This window comes from Capricornis sumatraensis, chromosome 6, assembly GCF_032405125.1.
Source record: "Capricornis sumatraensis isolate serow.1 chromosome 6, serow.2, whole genome shotgun sequence".
Taxonomy (NCBI): Eukaryota; Metazoa; Chordata; class Mammalia; order Artiodactyla; family Bovidae; genus Capricornis; species Capricornis sumatraensis.
The window spans coordinates 108,998,826-109,015,997 of NC_091074.1; the positions used below are offsets into that span (position 1 = coordinate 108,998,826).

Sequence of the window (17,172 nt, forward strand, 5' to 3'; positions counted from 1 at the left end):
TCAGTCGTGTCCAACTCTGTGTGACCCCATAGACGGCAGCCCACCAGGCTCCTCTGTCCCTGGAATTCTCCAGGCAAGAACACTGGAGTGGGTTGCCATTTCCTCCAATGCATGAAAGTGAAAAGTGAAAGTGAAGTCGCTCAGTCGTGTCCGACTCTTCGAGACCCCAAGGACTGTAAGCCTACCAGGCTCCTTCGTCCATGGGATTTTCCAGCAAGAGTACTGGAGTGGGTTGCCATTGCCTTCTCCAAGTATATCTAGCTAGCTACCCACTTACCTACCTAGCTGAACCACCTCATGATCAAACAGTAAAAGCTGGACCAGAAGAAAATTTAGCAGAATACGTCTTTTCCAGAGTTAACAATGGCTCACTTGCTTCCTGTATTTGTTTTTCCACTGCTCTTCCAAAACTGGAGAATTGCTTTAACACTTCGTCTTTTTTGGACCACCCAGTATTAGCACAAAAATCAGCTGTTTTTTCGGTGGTATCCTATCTTCATGAGAAAATACTACCGCTTCACTCAATTTGTTAGTTGGGCTTTAATGGTTTAGGATAACTGAGTTATGCTTTATAGTGTTATATGCTATTCCTTCTCATAGATAAAAGAAAAAAAGGAACCTTTTTAAAAAGGTATATATTTTATTGCCATTGATGCTTTGTAATATCATTCTGTAGAGGCACAGAAGATCCAACGGTTAGCCTGGTTTATAATTAAACTCACTGATGTTGCTGTTCATTAGAAATGGGTCAGAAAGGTAAAGAAGCACCAGGGGACATTTTCTGGCAAGTCCTTAGAAAGAATTCCATGTTTTTAGGCAGTGATTCAAGAAGAGCAACATTGGAACCTAGGGTTCTGTTAATGTTAAAAGGAGATATTATGATCTTAAAAATAACTTTGCTTCAATTCATTTTAGAGGACAGACTCAGCTATAAGGTCTAGATTCTCAGATTTTAAGATTCATGTCTATAGAAAACATATTTCATTGGTACATAATCAAGAAGTATTTATTCTAATTCAGTAATTGCTGCCAACTTGTTTTAGAGTCTGTGAGCAAAAGATAACGCTGTTAAATCTGAATTTATAAACAAACTAAAAATTACCCTGGAAAACATCTGGAAAGCCAGCATTTTGAGAAAATGTATTCAAACACTTCACTCCTTCGCAAAAACCAAGCAAAGTATAAACAACAAAGTCCTAATGTACAGCACAGGGAACTATACTCAGTATCTTATGATAAACCACAACGGAAAAGAATATGAAAAAAAGAATGTATACATGTGTACAACTGAGTCACTTTGCTGTATAGCAGAGATTGGCTGCTGCTGCTGCTGCTAAGTCGCTTCAGTCATGTCTGACTCTGTGCGACCCCATAGACGGCAGCTCACCAGGCTCCCCCGTTCCTCGGATTCTCCAGGCAAGAACACTGGAGTGGGTTGCCATTTCCTTCTCCAATGCACAAAAATGAAAAGTGAAAGTGAAGTCGCTCAGTCGTGTCCAACTCTTAGCGACCCCATGGACTGCAGCCTACCAGGCTCCTCCGTCCATGGGATTTTCCAGGCAAGAGTACTGGAGTGGGGTGCCATTGCCTTCTCCAGTAGAGACTGGCACAACACTGTAAATCAACTATACTTCAATTTAAAAAAAAAAGTGAAATAAAGAAAAACAAATAGTGCTGAGGGACCATACTGAAGACAGGAACTGAGGACAGGTGTGTGTTGCAGGATAACGTGAGATACTAATGGAGACATTTACCAAGTACACACACCAAGGGGCTCAATCGACAGTCTCAAAATTCTTAGTGCTTTTTTCCCCATTTAGCTTCAAATTTTTATTGGCATAAACTAATCATAATAAGATCTGTTTACTGTCTACATCAAAATTCTTGGCTCTTAAAGCTTAAAAATCTACCCTCTTGATGAGTGACAGAAGACGTGGAATGACTAGTTGGTACATGAGAGCTAATTCCTCACTCCAGACAAGAAAAGAACCTCTGAATGACTCTCCTCAAAATGAACAGAAGTAACTAATGTTGGTAAGAACGGGGTGAAAAGGGAACACATGTACACTGCTGGTGGGAATGTAAATTGGTGCAACCACCGTGGAAGACAGTATGGAGGTTGTGCAAAAATCTAAAAATAGAACTGCCATATGTCCCAGCAACCCTACTCCTGGGTCTATAGCTGAAGAAAGCAAAATAAAATAAAATAAAATAAAATTTGAAAAGATACATGCACCTCAAAGTTCATAGCGGCATTATTCACAAATGCCAAGATCAGGAAGCAATCTAAGTGTCTGTTAACAGATGAATGGATAAAAAGAGTGGTGTATATACACAACACAATATTCAGTTCAGTTCAGTTCAGTTGCTCAGTCGTGTCAGACTCTGCAACCCCATGAATCGCAGCACGCTGGGCCTCCTGTTCCATCACCAACTCCCGGAGTTCACTCAAACTCATGTCCATCGAGTCGGTGATGCCATCCAGCCATCTCATCCTCTGTCGTCCCCTCCTCCTCCCACCCCCAATCCCTCCCAGCATCAGAGTCTTTTCCAATGAGTCAACTCTTTGCATGAGGTGGCCAAAGTACTGGAGTTTCAGCTTTAGCATCAGTCCTTCCAGTGAACACCCAGGACTGATCTCCTTTAGAATGGACTAGTTGGATCTCCTTGCAGTCCAAGGGACTCTCAAGAGTCTTCTCCAACACCACAGTTCAAAAGCATCAATTCTTTGGTGCTCAGCCTTCTTCACAGTCCAACTCTCACATCCATACATGACCACTGGAAAAACCATAGCCTTGACTAGATGGACCTTTGTTGGCAAAGTAATATCTCTGCTTTTGGATATACTATCTAGGTTGGTCATAACTTTCTTTCCAAGGAGTAAGCGTCTTTTAATTTCATGGCTGCAATATTACATATCCATAAAAAAGAAAGAAAATTTGACATCTGCTGCAAGATTGATAGATTTGGAGGGCACTAGGCTAAGTGAAATAAGTCAGACAAGAAAGACAAATACTCTATGGTATTATGTGGAACCTAAAATGTACAACAAACTAGTGAATATAACAAAAAAGAAGCAGACGTACAGATACGGAAGATGAACTAGTGGTTACCAGTGGCAAGACAAAGGGAGGGACAATATAAGGCTAGGGGAGTGGGTGTAAGATAGGCTACCAGCATGTATTGTACAACACGGGGGACAAAACCAATATTTTATAATAACTGTAACTGGAATGTAACCTTTAAAAGTTGTATAATGAGTAAAAAATAATAAAGAAAAAAACTCCAAGGAGAGCAAAAGAGTTTGAGGAGAACAAGAGATTTTAGATATTGCTGTGAGGTTCTCTGCTCTACACTAATCTCTTAATATCTCCCAACTCAGTCACAGAAGGAGTATGACTGACATCCCTTTGTGGGGATGGGTATAAGGATGAATGAGTCCTCATTCCATGTGCTTCTTTAGGACAGTGCTAAGTCCCACAGAAGTGCCACTGGTCACAGTGATATGAGGCAACAGAACATAACTATCCGGGATGTTCAAGGGAAGAGGACCTAATGAGTCTTGTATATTCCTTCTTTTTTTTAAATTTTATTTTATTTTATTTTTTCCCCCTCTTTTCTTTTTAATTTTTATTTTTTTAATTTTAAAATCTTTAATTCTTACATGCGTTCCCAAACATGAACCCCCCTCCCACCTCCCTCCCCATAACATCTCTGTGGGTCATCCCCATGCACCAGCCCCAAGCATGCTGTATCCTGCGTCAGACATAGACTGGCAATTCAATTCTTACATGATAGTATACATGATAGAATGCCATTCTCCCAAATCATCCCACCCTCTCCCTCTCCCTCTGAGTCCAAAAGTCCGTTATACACAGCTGTGTCTTTTTTCCTGTCTTGCATACAGGGTCGTCATTGCCATCTTTCTAAATTCCATATATATGTGTTAGTATACTGTATTGGTGTTTTTCTTTCTGGCTTACTTCACTCTGTATAATCGGCTCCAGTTTCATCCATCTCATCAGAACTGATTCAAATGAATTCTTTTTAATGGCTGAGTAATACTCCATTGTGTATATGTACCACAGCTTTCTTATCCATTCCTCTGCTGATGGACATCTAGGTTGTTTCCATGTCCTGGCTATTATAAACAGTGCTGCGATGAACATTGGGGTACATGTGTCTCTTTCAATTCTGGTTTCCTCGGTGTGTATGCCCAGTAGTGGGATTGCTGGGTCATAAGGTAGTTCTATTTGCAATTTTTTATATATTCCTGGAGAGACTTAGGAGAATCAGGGCAGTATGAAGACTCCTGGAGAAGTCCTACAATATTTAGGATGTATTGCAGAAGACTCTTGAGAGTCCCTTGGACTGCAAGGAGATCCAACCAGTTCATCCGGAAGGAAATCAGGAATATTCATTGGAAGAACTGATGCTGAAGCTGAAACTCCAATACTTTGGCCACCTGATACGAAGAACTGACTCATTTGAAAAGACCCTGATGCTGGGAAGGATTGAAGGCGGGAGGAGAAGGGGATGACAGAGGATGAGATGGTTGGATGGCATCACCGATTCAATGAACATGAGTTTGAGTAGGCTCCCAGCATTGGTGATGGACAGGCCCGGCATGCTGCAGTCCACGGCCTCGCGGACTCTTTGCAAATAGTCGGACATGCCTGAGTGACTGAATTGAACTGAACTGAGGGGCTGACAGCAATGGACCCTGGAAGCCATGCCTCTCTCAGACTGCCTGAGAGGAGAAATCCTGGAAGCCCTAGGAAATGACTGCACCAAGGGTAACAAAGATGACAAACCCATATGCAGACGACCAATGATGGTCATCGTGACCACTGATGAGAGAACTGAGACATTTCCAGAGGACAGACATGCAGAGTATGTCAGGACTGAGGGGTGGACAACTCCTCCCATGCGGCCGCTTTGTAGAAGCGCCAAAGCTTAGATTCAACTAGAGCGTGATAGGGAAGAGGAAACCCTTCCTGAATGTGGCTCAGTTTCCAACAGTGAAGTGCTTGAGAAATGTCTGATTTTGAGTTGGCTTGAAGTTTTCTGTCATTGGGTGAAGTCTCAAAATAGAAATGACAGTCGTTATTAGGAAAAAAAAAAGACTTAAAAAAAGATCTTAATTGGTGGATAGGAAAATATTTTCTTTTTTAATAAACAGTTTCTCTTCTTGATGTAACCTTGTGATATCTTCGAAAATAGGTAGGAAAAACTCTTTTGGAACTCTACCACCCACACCTTATTTAGAGAAAGAGACAAAAACTAGCGATGAAGGGCAGGGAGAGGGAGAGAAGGGGGTCACTTGGTTCAACCTCCTTGCAGCCCAGCTCAAATGTATTCAGAGGTGACAAAGGCAAGGACAACTTCAGACAAAAGCCTAGTCTTGTTCCCAAATGTAACTTCCTCGAAGGCAGACATTTTTGTGTGTTTTTCAATTCCTTAATTCCCAATGTCTAGCACAGTGCTTGGAGAAGGCAATGGCACCCCACTCCAGTACTCTTGCCTGGAAAATCCCATGGACGGAGGAGCCTGGAAGGCTGCAGTCCATGGTGTCGCTAAGAGTTGGACACGACTGAGCAACTTCACTTCCACTTTTCACTTTCATACATTGGAGAAGGAAATGGCAGCCCACTCCAGTGTTCTTGCTTGGAGAATCCAAGGGGCGGGGGAGCCTGGTGGGCTGCCGTCTATGGGGTCGCACAGAGTCAGACACGACTGAAGTGACTTAGCAGCAGCAGCAGCAGCAGCACAGTGCTTGGCAAATAGTACACATTCAGTGAATAGCAGTCAATAAACAGCAGCCCATGGTACAGCCAGCGCTCAGTCCAAATTCCTTGGTGTCACCATACCTGTTGTCTCTTCTTGTATACTGCTTTAGAAAGCTTCCCCTCCCTAAAATATTCTCATATTCTCTTCTCTAATACTTCTGTTTTTCTTTAAAAAATTATTAAATCCATATACTTTTCTTTGATGTGAAGTAGATACTTCCTTTATTTTTATCCAACCTCATAAGCCATTTTCCTCAAATCATTGACTGACTGACCTGTTATTTTCCTGGCTAGAGCCTCTTTTATTCTGTTTTACTGACTTCTTTGCCTACTCTTGGTCAATGCCACATAGTTTTGGTTACCATACCTTCATAGTATTTTTTTCGTATCTGGTGAGGAAAGTCTAACATCCTTTTATTTTCACTTTTAAAAAGCTTGCAGTTAACCTTGAAAATTCTCTTTTCCAATACAGCTTGAGAGTCAGTTTATCAAATTCTTCAAAGACACAGAGGCCAAAAAGCAAAAAGACAGAATCAAGGACCAGCCCCACGAGAAATGACCATCCTTAGAACCCTGACCATTTACCACTGAGAGGAACCAAGAATTCTTGAGCAAATGATTAATTCAGGTCAAGAAATATACAACATGAGCTTGGAATATTCTGTCATGAGAGAAAGCAAAGAAGCACTTAAATGCTCTAAGACACAACAAAGTGAATCAGAAGCCAGTCTGAAGAAAAGTTCCTTCTATCCTTCTGGCCAAAGAAGTATATCAGTAAAAATAATAACTGGAGTTGAATTTAAATATATTGAGTATGATACATATATATATATGTGTGTGTGTGTACTTACATTTTCACTTAGCACACAACTCAAGCAAAAAGTCCTCTCAATATAAATAATAACTGAAATAAACTGAAACACACACACATTTTTTAGTTCAGTGTCACCTCTGGGGAAAAATCCAATTATCTGTTTTGGATGGCATGAAGTGAGACATTATTTTGTGTCTTTAAAGTTAAACATATGTTTCAAAGGGTAACCCCTAGCTCTAATATGTCAAGATGTGGGCAAGTTGTGCTTACACCACCCTCGCCCTTTACTTAAAGTGATAAAGTCTTTCTGAGTTGTTCCACTTGGAAATCATAACCTAACCTCTATGGACGTCCCCTAAAAGCTTTTGCTCATCTTCTCTCTTCCTTCTATAAGGCTGTGACAATTAATGGTAAGCAAGACACTGAAAAAGTGACAATTGTGATGGTGAGGAGAAGAGGAACAAATGTAAACTTTTTTTTTTTTGGTATGATATTCTTGACAGTGCCTGGCACAGAGTATATGCTCATAAATATTTATTCAATGAATGAATGAATGAAAAAGTGAAGCAGATAAACTCGAGGATTTGCTGGAGAGAGTTACCTGAGTAGGCTGGTCTTAACTGAGCAGTGGGAATATACAGCATGTGTGTGTGTGTGTGTGTGTGTGTGTGTGTGTGTGTGTCTGTGTGTGTGTGTGCTGTATGTTGTACAGTTTTGCAAAAAAAAGATAAAGCCTTCTTTGTATGCTGTTATCATCCTTCTGACACAAATACCATCTTGCAATGTTAATCTTAACTCCTGTCAATAACATTCCTTAATATCCAGGTTAGGATTTGCAGAGATTTCTGGCTGTACTACCTATTACGTATAAAACTCCTTAAGCTGTGATTCTATTTTTCTTTTCTTGCACAGAACTGCTGTTACGGGAACCATTATATCTGTTGGCAAGACAATATATTAAGCTTAAAATAGTAAGAAGAATAGCAGGACTAGAAGTCCAAGCAAAGAATTACACAAGATCTGGGTTTGGAATGCACTTTAACCATCGAGGTGGGGGAGTGGATGATTTACTGAAAATAATTTACCCCTCCCCCAATCTCTGGGCTTCATCATACTTGAATAAGAACATAATTCAATGAAAACATTTTTTCATCCCACAGATTTAAGAAGTAAATAGATCTGTGGTAATGTTGGTGGAATGTGGTAGAGGACCAACTCTTGATTCTCCTCCTAGTGTTCCTGAAATAGTTTACATCATCTGCAATCCTTTGAAAAGCATTTAAGAAATGGAATTTTTTGTCCAGAATATTGAATGAGGCAAACCCTTTGTGGCCAACAAAAAACTCAATGTGAACTTTGTATAGCGAAAGGTTATCACCATCTGTATTGTATCAAGCTCTGATTAGTTTGTATAAATATCTGGCAGGGAAGTAAGCTTCCCTTGTCCAGTAAGAGTCATTAGAATGATAAAAATGCAGGGTTGTGTAACGTTGTTCTAACACCCGAGATCCATCACCATTACACAAGATTGCAATCCCCTCTCCCCACACCCTCCAAGTTAGACCACAAGAGAACTGCTTTGAAAAATGATCTTGAAAGAAATAGAGAGGTTATAACAATGCTGATGTGGGTTACAATATTTGCCCTTGGGCTCCATTAATTAAACTACATGTAGATATAACACCAACCTCAGCACAACCTGAGTTGCAATTACTCACTGTGGCCAGCTTTGGCTGAAGACAGCAACTGGAGGAACTCATAAGTCATCTTTTAATAAAAATTTGATTCTGTGAATCGATACCTATTATGATTCTATCAAAGCCACTTTCCTCCAGGGAGCAGAAAATTAGTAAATTATGCCAGTGTTTCAGCTTATTTTCCATGCATGTTTTTTTTTTTTTTCATGTTAGGAAACATTAAGTACAAACAAGATGCCCTGGGGACTGTAAATTGGTACAGCCACTATGGAAAACAGCAAAGAGGTTCCTCAAAAAAATAAATTTGAGTTGCCATGTGATTCAGGAATCCTACTGGGCACCTACCCAGACAAAACTGTAATTCAAAAAGATATGTGCACCCTTATTTTCATAGCAGCACTATTCACCATAGCCAAAACATGGAAACACCCTATATGTTCATGAGATGAATGGATAAGGAAGATACGGTGTGTACACACACACACACACACACACACACACACACACTGTAATACTACTCAGCCATAAAAAGAACAAAATAATGTCATTTGCAGCAATATGAATGGATTTGGAGACTACCATTCTAAGTGAGGTAAGTCAGAAAGATAAAGACAAATACCATATGATAGCACTTATATGTAGAATCTAAGATACAACACAAGTGAGCCTATCTATGAAACAAACACAGACTCACAGACATAGATAACAAGCTTGTGGATGCCAAGGGGTTGGGGGTGAGGGAGAGATGGATTGGGAGTTTGGGGTTAGCAGACGCAAACCAGAAATATATAGAGAATGGATAAACAACAAAGTCCTGCTATAGAGCATAGAGAATTACATTCAATATCCAGTGATAAACCAAAATGAAAAAGAATTTTTAAAAGAATACACACACATATACATACATTTATGTATAAACTGAATCCCTTTGCTATACAGAAGAAATTAACACAACATTGTAAATCAACTATATTTCAATTTTTAAAAAATACCATAAGCTATTCATACTACTTTCCTCATCCTTCAAACTGCAAAATTTCACCAAGGTTCATCTGTTATTTAGTTAACATTTTTAATTTGAATACTCAAATATTCTTCAGGTCAAGGAATGTTTATTGCTTTACATTGATGAATAGTATATCTGGGGAAAAAAGTTATTCATCTGTTGGTTCATCATTTTTCCAGATACATTCTATTCTTTTATGTTTATCTCATCCTACTTCCTTCTGGATTTGGTGGAAATGTCTCAAGCTTTTCTTTCATATCACTGGTTTTATGCAGTGTTGCTTCTCTTCTACTTCCAATTAAAAATTAATCCTGGATCAGCAGATATCATACTAAGTGAAGGAAGGAGATAAAGACAGATATCATGATATCACTTATATGTGGACTCTAAAAACATGATGTGAATGAACTTGTTTACAAACATAGATTTACAAAACAGATTTACAAACATAGAAAATAAAGTTATGGCTACCAAAGGGGAGGGAGTGGATAAATTAGGAGTTTGGGATTGAAATATACATACTACTGTATAAAAAATAAACTGGACCTACTATATAGCACAGGGAACTATATTCAATAACTTGTAATAACCTATAGTGGGAAGTAATCTGAAAAATCAGATATATATAATGGAATCACTTTGCTGTACACCAGAAACTAATACAACATTGTAAATTAATTATACTTCAATTAACAAAACTCCTTAAAAATCACCTAAAAACTGGCACTTTAAAACAGAATCCTAGCATTGCATTTATTTTTCTTGTTACAATACTTCTTTGTTTCATAAAGTTTTCTCTTGATTCCTTTTAGCTTCTCAGGCAGTTTTGCTTTCTTTTCTCCCCTTTGTTTATCTCATTTCTCATCACCATTTCAGTGTTTTATTTACATATGGTAAGTACACATAACAAATGCTTTCTAGGATTTAGTTCTGTTTTTCGTAGTGAATTCCTGAACTTTATCTGTATCTTACACTCTATCTTTCTTTTACTTAGCAAAAAAATTCAAAGAAACCAGATAGGAGTTTTTTGTCCTTTTCCTCATCCATGAGTGAAGAGGTATAGCCAGTCAAAGTGTTTGCAGCAAACGATCAAGTGGGTAAATTAGTGTTGGAATACATGGCTATAACATTTGCTCTTATTGTTATTATTATTGATGAACCAAATTGAAGTGATTAGCGAAGAAAGAAAGAAAGAAGAAAGTGTCAGTCGCTCAGTCGTGTCTGACCCTTTGTGACACCATGGACTGTAGCCTTCCAGGCTCCTCTGTCCATGGGATTTCCCAGGCAAGAATACTGGAGTGGGTTGCCATTGAGGGTTAAAAATAAACCACACACTGTGCCTAGAAACAGAGGGTCTAGATCAGCACTGTCCAATAGAACTTTCTGTGATAATTGACATGCTACCTTTGCTGTTGAATAAAGTAGCCTCCAGGTACATGTGGCTACTGAACACTTGAAAGGAAGCCACTGCAGTGAAGGAACCAGATTCATAATTTAATGAATCATATGAATTTATGATTCATACATTTAATTTTAATTAGTATAAATTTAAATCGCTACATCTAGCTAGTGTCCACAATGCTGGACCATGTAGGTCGAGCCTAGATACAGACTCATCCCTGAAGGGAAAAACACAAAGTCTAAGTAGGCCCATAAAAATATTCTGTCAACTCAAGACCTGCAAAATCAACTTGAAGATTCAGATGAATACAAAATTTAATACTGAAATAAGAAGAAAGTGAAAAAGAAAAGAGGAAAGTAACATGATAGAACAGCACTTGTATCTGTAGGATTTAGAAAGCCTTAGCATCCTGAAAACAGGAGCTGAAAGTCATAGAAAGGGAGCAGGCTAAGAGGAAAACAGGAGAAGAAGGATCTGAAAAGCAAAGAAAGCCAGGAAACCAAAAAGGCAACGAAAGACAGAAATCCACCTTGGTGGCAGTGAGACAAAACAAACTTATGGTTACCAAAGGGGAAAGGGCGGGAGGAATAAATTAGGAGTTTGGGGCTAGCAGATGCAAACTACTATATATAAAATAGATAAACAACAAAGTCCTACTGGATAGCACAGGGGAATATATTTAATATCTTGCAATCACCTATAATGGAAAAGAATTTGAAAAAGAATAAAGAAAAAAATATATATGTATAACTGAATCTGACTGTGTGGATCACAACAACTTGGGGAAAATTCTTAAAGAGATGGGAGTACCAGACCACCTTACCTGTCTCCTGAGAAACCTGTATGTGGGTCAAGAAGCAACACTTAGAACCTTATACAGAATGACTGACTGGTTCAAAATTGGTAAAGGAGTATGACAAGGCTGTATACTGTCATCCTGTTTAGTTAACTTATATAGAAAGTATACCATGTGAAATGCCCAGCTGAATGAATCACAAGCTGGAATCAAGATTGCTGAGAGATACACAGATACACAGAGATGCTCAGATACACATGATACCACTTTAATGTCAGAAAGTGAAGAGGAACTAAAGAGCCTCTTGATGAAGGTGAAACAGGAGAGTAAAAAAATTGGCATAAAACTCAACATTCAAAAAATGAAATTCATGGCATCCTACCCATCACTTCATGGCAAATAGGTGGGAAAAAAAGTGGAAACAGTGACAGAATTATTTTCTTAGGCTCCAAAATCACTGCGGATGGTGACTGCAGCCATGAAATTAAAAGACACTTGCTCCTTGGAAGAAAAGCTATAACAAACCTAGACAGCATATTAAAAAGCAAAGGTATCACTTTACCAACAAAGGTCTGTATAGTTAAAGCTATGGTTTTTCTGGTTGTCATGTATGGATGAGAGAGTTGGACCATAAAGAAGACTGAGCGCTGAAGCATTGATGTTTTTGAACCGTGGTGCTGGAGAAGACTCTTGAGAGTCCCTTGGGCTGCAAGGAGACCCAACCAGTCAATCCTTAAGGAAATCAACCCTGAATATTCATTGGAAGGACTGATGCTGAAGCTGAAACTCCAATACTTGGGCCACATGATGTGAAGAACTGACTCACTGGAAAAGACCCTGATGTTGGAAAAGAATGAAGGCAGGAGGAGAAGAGGACAACAGAGGATGAGATGGTTGGATGGCATCACTGATTCAATGGATGATCTGAGCAAACTCCGGGAGACGGTGATGGACAGGGAGGCTTGGAGTGCTGCAGTCCATGGGGTCACAAAGAGTTGGACACAACTTAGTGACTGAACAGCAACAAGAACAACATAACTGATTCACTTTGCTATATATCTGAAACACTGTAAATCAAATATAATTCAATAAAAAAGTTAATCTATATAAAAAAATAAGATTCGGAAGATCTTTGTCCTTTCCTTTATTCAATAAGGCTCATTTCTCAAATGCAAAAGTAGACTAAAATTAAGTCTTTTACTATTATGCAACACAATAATTGTGCCAATTAAAAGAAAATAATAATCTAAGGCACTAAAAAGGCATTCAATAAAATTTCCTGCTTTTTTATTAATAAAAGCCAGTAAGCCAGAAAGAAAAACACCAATACAGTATACTAACGCATATATATGGAATTTAGAAAGATGGTAACAATAACCCTGTATGCAAGACAGCAAAAGAGACACAGATGTATAGAACTGTCTTTTGGACTCTGTGGGAGAGGGAGAGGGTGGGATGATTCGGGAGAATGGCATTGAAACATGTATAATATCATATATGAAACGAATTGCCAGTCCAGGTTCAATGCATGATACTGGATGCTTGGGGCTGGTGCACTGGGACGACCCAGAGGGATGGTATGGGGAGGGAGGAGGGAGGGGGGTTCAGAATGGGGAACACGGGTATACCTGTGGCAGATTCATGTGATGTATGGCAAAACCAATACAATATTGTAAAGTAATTAAGCTCCAATTAAAATAAATAAATTTATATTAAAAAAGAAATTAAAAGATAACAGTAATATGGTAGAGTATTGATCTCAAAGAAACACTGTAAGTCATGCTCAGCTGTGAAAACCCAGCATATTTACCAATTAGATAAGGAGCAAATCAGTAATTCTAAGCGTTTTCACTCTTATTTAAAATCCGTTTGAAATTTCTAGCCAAAGCAATAAGACAAAACCATCATTAGCAATGCATTTCTTAAAGTTTCTACTCTGTATTAAAAAAATTAAAATTAGAAAGCAAGGGACAAACTAGACAAATCAAGCTTATCAAATAGAGCATTAAGGCCTTTAAAATAAAAGAGAAAACTTCTCTATATCTCTAAACAAAAAGATTTTGAAAAATAACAGAAACAAGGGTTTTTTAAAACAAAATAAAGACCCCCAAAAATGAATTATATTTGTCAGAAAATGTGAAAATTATTTAACTTTACTAACAACCAAAATAAAGTTCCATAATAGAAACACTATTTTTTCTCTTCTCAAATGGTCAAAGTTTTTTTTAAGTTAAAAGTTGTAAAATATGTGGGAAACAGTACTTCTATTGAGAATGCTACCTGAACTGGTAATCTTTGGGAGTACTGCATGACAAAGTGACCAGGGCTGCAAAAATGTCATGTGATTTGAACTACAATTATACAACTAAGAATATCTTAAGGAAATAACCATGGAAACGCATAAAAAGTGATCAACAGGATGAATATCTGAGAATAACTTGAAAAACAGAAACTACAAACAACATGAAATTTCAACAAAAGATTACTGGTTTATGCTGCTGCTGCTGCTGCTAAGTCACTTCAGTCATAAGTTACAGGCAATCATGAAATATCCTTATACTAATATTGTTGAATAATATTAAATGAAAAAGTAGCTAACCAAAAATAATGGTTTTATTACTCTAGTGTGCATGTGTGTGTAAAGGTACTACATGTATGTACACACATGTATGAGAATGACTAACAGCGTGTACATCAAAATGTTAACTCTCTCTTGGTAGTATATTTACGGGGTTTCATTCACCTCTATTTTTTACTTTTGTATCATTTCCAAAATTTCTCTTTCTTTTTTCTCTATTCTTCCCCTAGGGAATGTCATGTGAACTCAGAATTTTGAGTCTCACCTACAGACTAATGACTCCTAAATCTATTCAAATAAACTCATACTCCTAATGTGAAGCTCGAGTGGCCCAGTGGACACCTCTTCCTGAAGATGGCATATGTCCCTCAAATTCAATATATCCTTTCCATGAACAAATAATGGTTCCCTCCTCCTGTTTTTCAAATACGGCACCATAATCTATCCCATTTTATAAATCTGCAACCTTGGAGTAATCTGTGATGACTTCTTTGTGATCCATCGCTTATTGTAACCCATCCAGACCTATTTATCTCTGTATCATCTACCTGCCTCATGATCCTAGAGTCCCTGGCTTGGTGTAGGTACCAGATATTCATTTTGTTTGAATCCATTGTCTGAGCTGCCATCCAACTTCTTGGTCTGAAATACTGAACTAATCATGTTTAAAATTTTCATGATTTTTCCCTCCATCTACAAAATAAAGTCAAAATTTCTTTACAAATATTTTTATCACCTAGTCTTAAATAACATTCCCAGTCACATTCCATACCTCATCCCTATCTTCTACTTCCCCAACCTACCTCTTACACCATACACTTGCTACATCATCCTATTAAGAAGTTTTAAGACATATCATGCTTTCCTTCTGTTTGTTCTGTCTGGAAATAAACAGCTCTTTCTTATCTCCCACTACAAATATCTCCACTTGTACCAGCTCTTTATAAGCCAGATCAAAGTTCATCTCCTCAGTGAAACTTTCCCAAACATTAAACCCACTTCAGTGTCCCCCACTACCTTCCATTACACCAACCTCAACATAATTACAGTTAACACACTTGTTGTTCAGTCGCTCAGTCACATCCGACACTTTGTGACCCCGTGGACTGCAGCACGCCTGGCTTCCTTGTCCTTCACCATCTCCTGGCACTTGCTCAAACTCATGTCTACTGAGTCAGTGATGCTGTCCAACCATCTTGTACTGTCATCCCCTCCTTCTCCTGCCTTCAATCCTTCCCAGCATCAGGGTCTTTTCTAATGAGTCACATACATCTGGCCATATCCCAAGCTAGCAAGATACTCTACTGCAAGGCTGACTCATATTTTTACTCTACTGAAGATCAAACAATAACTATGAAATAAGTGGATGAAACAATAAACAAGCAGATGCCTTAATTTTCACTAGCTATATGTCCAACATGCAAAATAAGCTAATAAATTACAGGCCAAAATTTTTGGTACAGTAATTTTGCTATGCAATTGTGAAATGAAAAAATCTTATGAATGTTATAGTTTAGACTTCATCTACCAAATCTATATTGAGCCTCTGCTATAAACCAAGCACTGTGCTACAGATTTTTAATCATTCTATTTGATGATACAACAGAACCACTCACTAAAAGCAAACAAGCCAAAAATAAAGCAACGACAAGAGCACAAGTAGAGAGACTCTTCTGCAGCAACTGAGCTTTCCTACTCACTTGTAATAGAAGATCAATTGTATTTACTCAGGCTTTCTAGACTGAAAATAAAACGTTGGCTTGAGTAAGATTTAGGGTGTTTTTTATAAGTCTAGCCAAATCAGTGGAGAAGGCAATGGCCACCCACTCCAGTATTCTTGCCTGGAAAATCCCATGGACGGAGGAGCCTGGTAGGCTGCAGTCCATGGGGTCGCGAAGAGTTGGACACAACTGAGCGACTTCACTTTCACTTTTCTCTTTCATGCACTGGAGAAGGAAATGGCAACCCACTCCAGTGTTCTTGCCTGGAGAGTCCCAGGGACAGTGGAGCCTGGTAGGCTGCCGTCTATGGGGTCACACAGAGTTGGACACGACTGAAGTGACTTAGCAGCAGCAGCCAAATCAGAAAAGACCTCGAGGGTCAAAGAATAACTTAATCTCAGATTTATGGACACAGTTTTTCCACCCACATACATGCTTTAGTTATTAAACACAGACACAAAACATTCTAAAGTGGACCCACTGGGATAGTACATCAAATTGAGAAATGGTGTGCACGGGAGTTGATGAGTAGTAGACTTAATCCAGACTGTAAAAAAAATCAACAGAAAAAACATGCAAAAGATCAAACAATCTTTCAGTAATGCCAAATTCCACCATCCGTTCTAAAAACATGCCAGGAATAAAGAAAATGTGGATAGCAAAAAGTGCAGTTATCAGAATCCAACTGACAGCGACAGAGGGCTAAATGACATGTCACTCAAACTGCTAATTTACTACAAAATAATAAGATAAAAATTCAAATTTATGATTAACATTTTTATCAATCAACTTATAAAATGATTTCAGCTGACATGTTAAATGTCCATACAGTATAACTGAGTAGCTGTTAGCCCATAAAGTCAGAGATAGTAGGGAGTCTATTCTTTTGCCCACATCAAGTGGTCAAAGGAGAAAGCAACTTTGAATGATACCTGAGTATCAGTTAATGATTTTACAAATGACTGAGGCAAAGAATACAAGGGTACTAACTTCATATAACAGAAAGAATAAACCAGTGGGCAAAAACATGCTTGAAGCATTCTCATTAAATTTAATAACAAGGCTAGACTGTTTCATTACTTCTATGTGGAAAGTCTAATAAAATGAGGCAAGAAATGGAAATGTGTAATTAAAAAATTTTATATTTTTTTCAGATGAAAGAGAATTCAATGTTGAGAAAGAGCCACGCATGGGATGACTGTTTTAACTGCAAAGTTCTGAAATGACACTGACTGGTAATACTTAAAAATTCAGTTGTGATAAAATAGGAAGGCAATTTTTGGAGAATTTACTGTATGGGAAAATTTTCAATTTGCAGCTTTAAAAATAAAACTTAAAAAACATTCTTTCACTACATAATTATATATGT

At 38.2% G+C, this 17,172-nt stretch overlaps 1 protein-coding gene across 1 annotated transcript in view; it reads right to left on the bottom strand.

Moving 5' to 3' along the window:
• Positions 1-17,172, bottom strand: part of SVEP1 (sushi, von Willebrand factor type A, EGF and pentraxin domain containing 1) — a 202,616-nt gene that overhangs the window by 168,018 nt on the left and 17,426 nt on the right. The window lies entirely within an intron of this gene.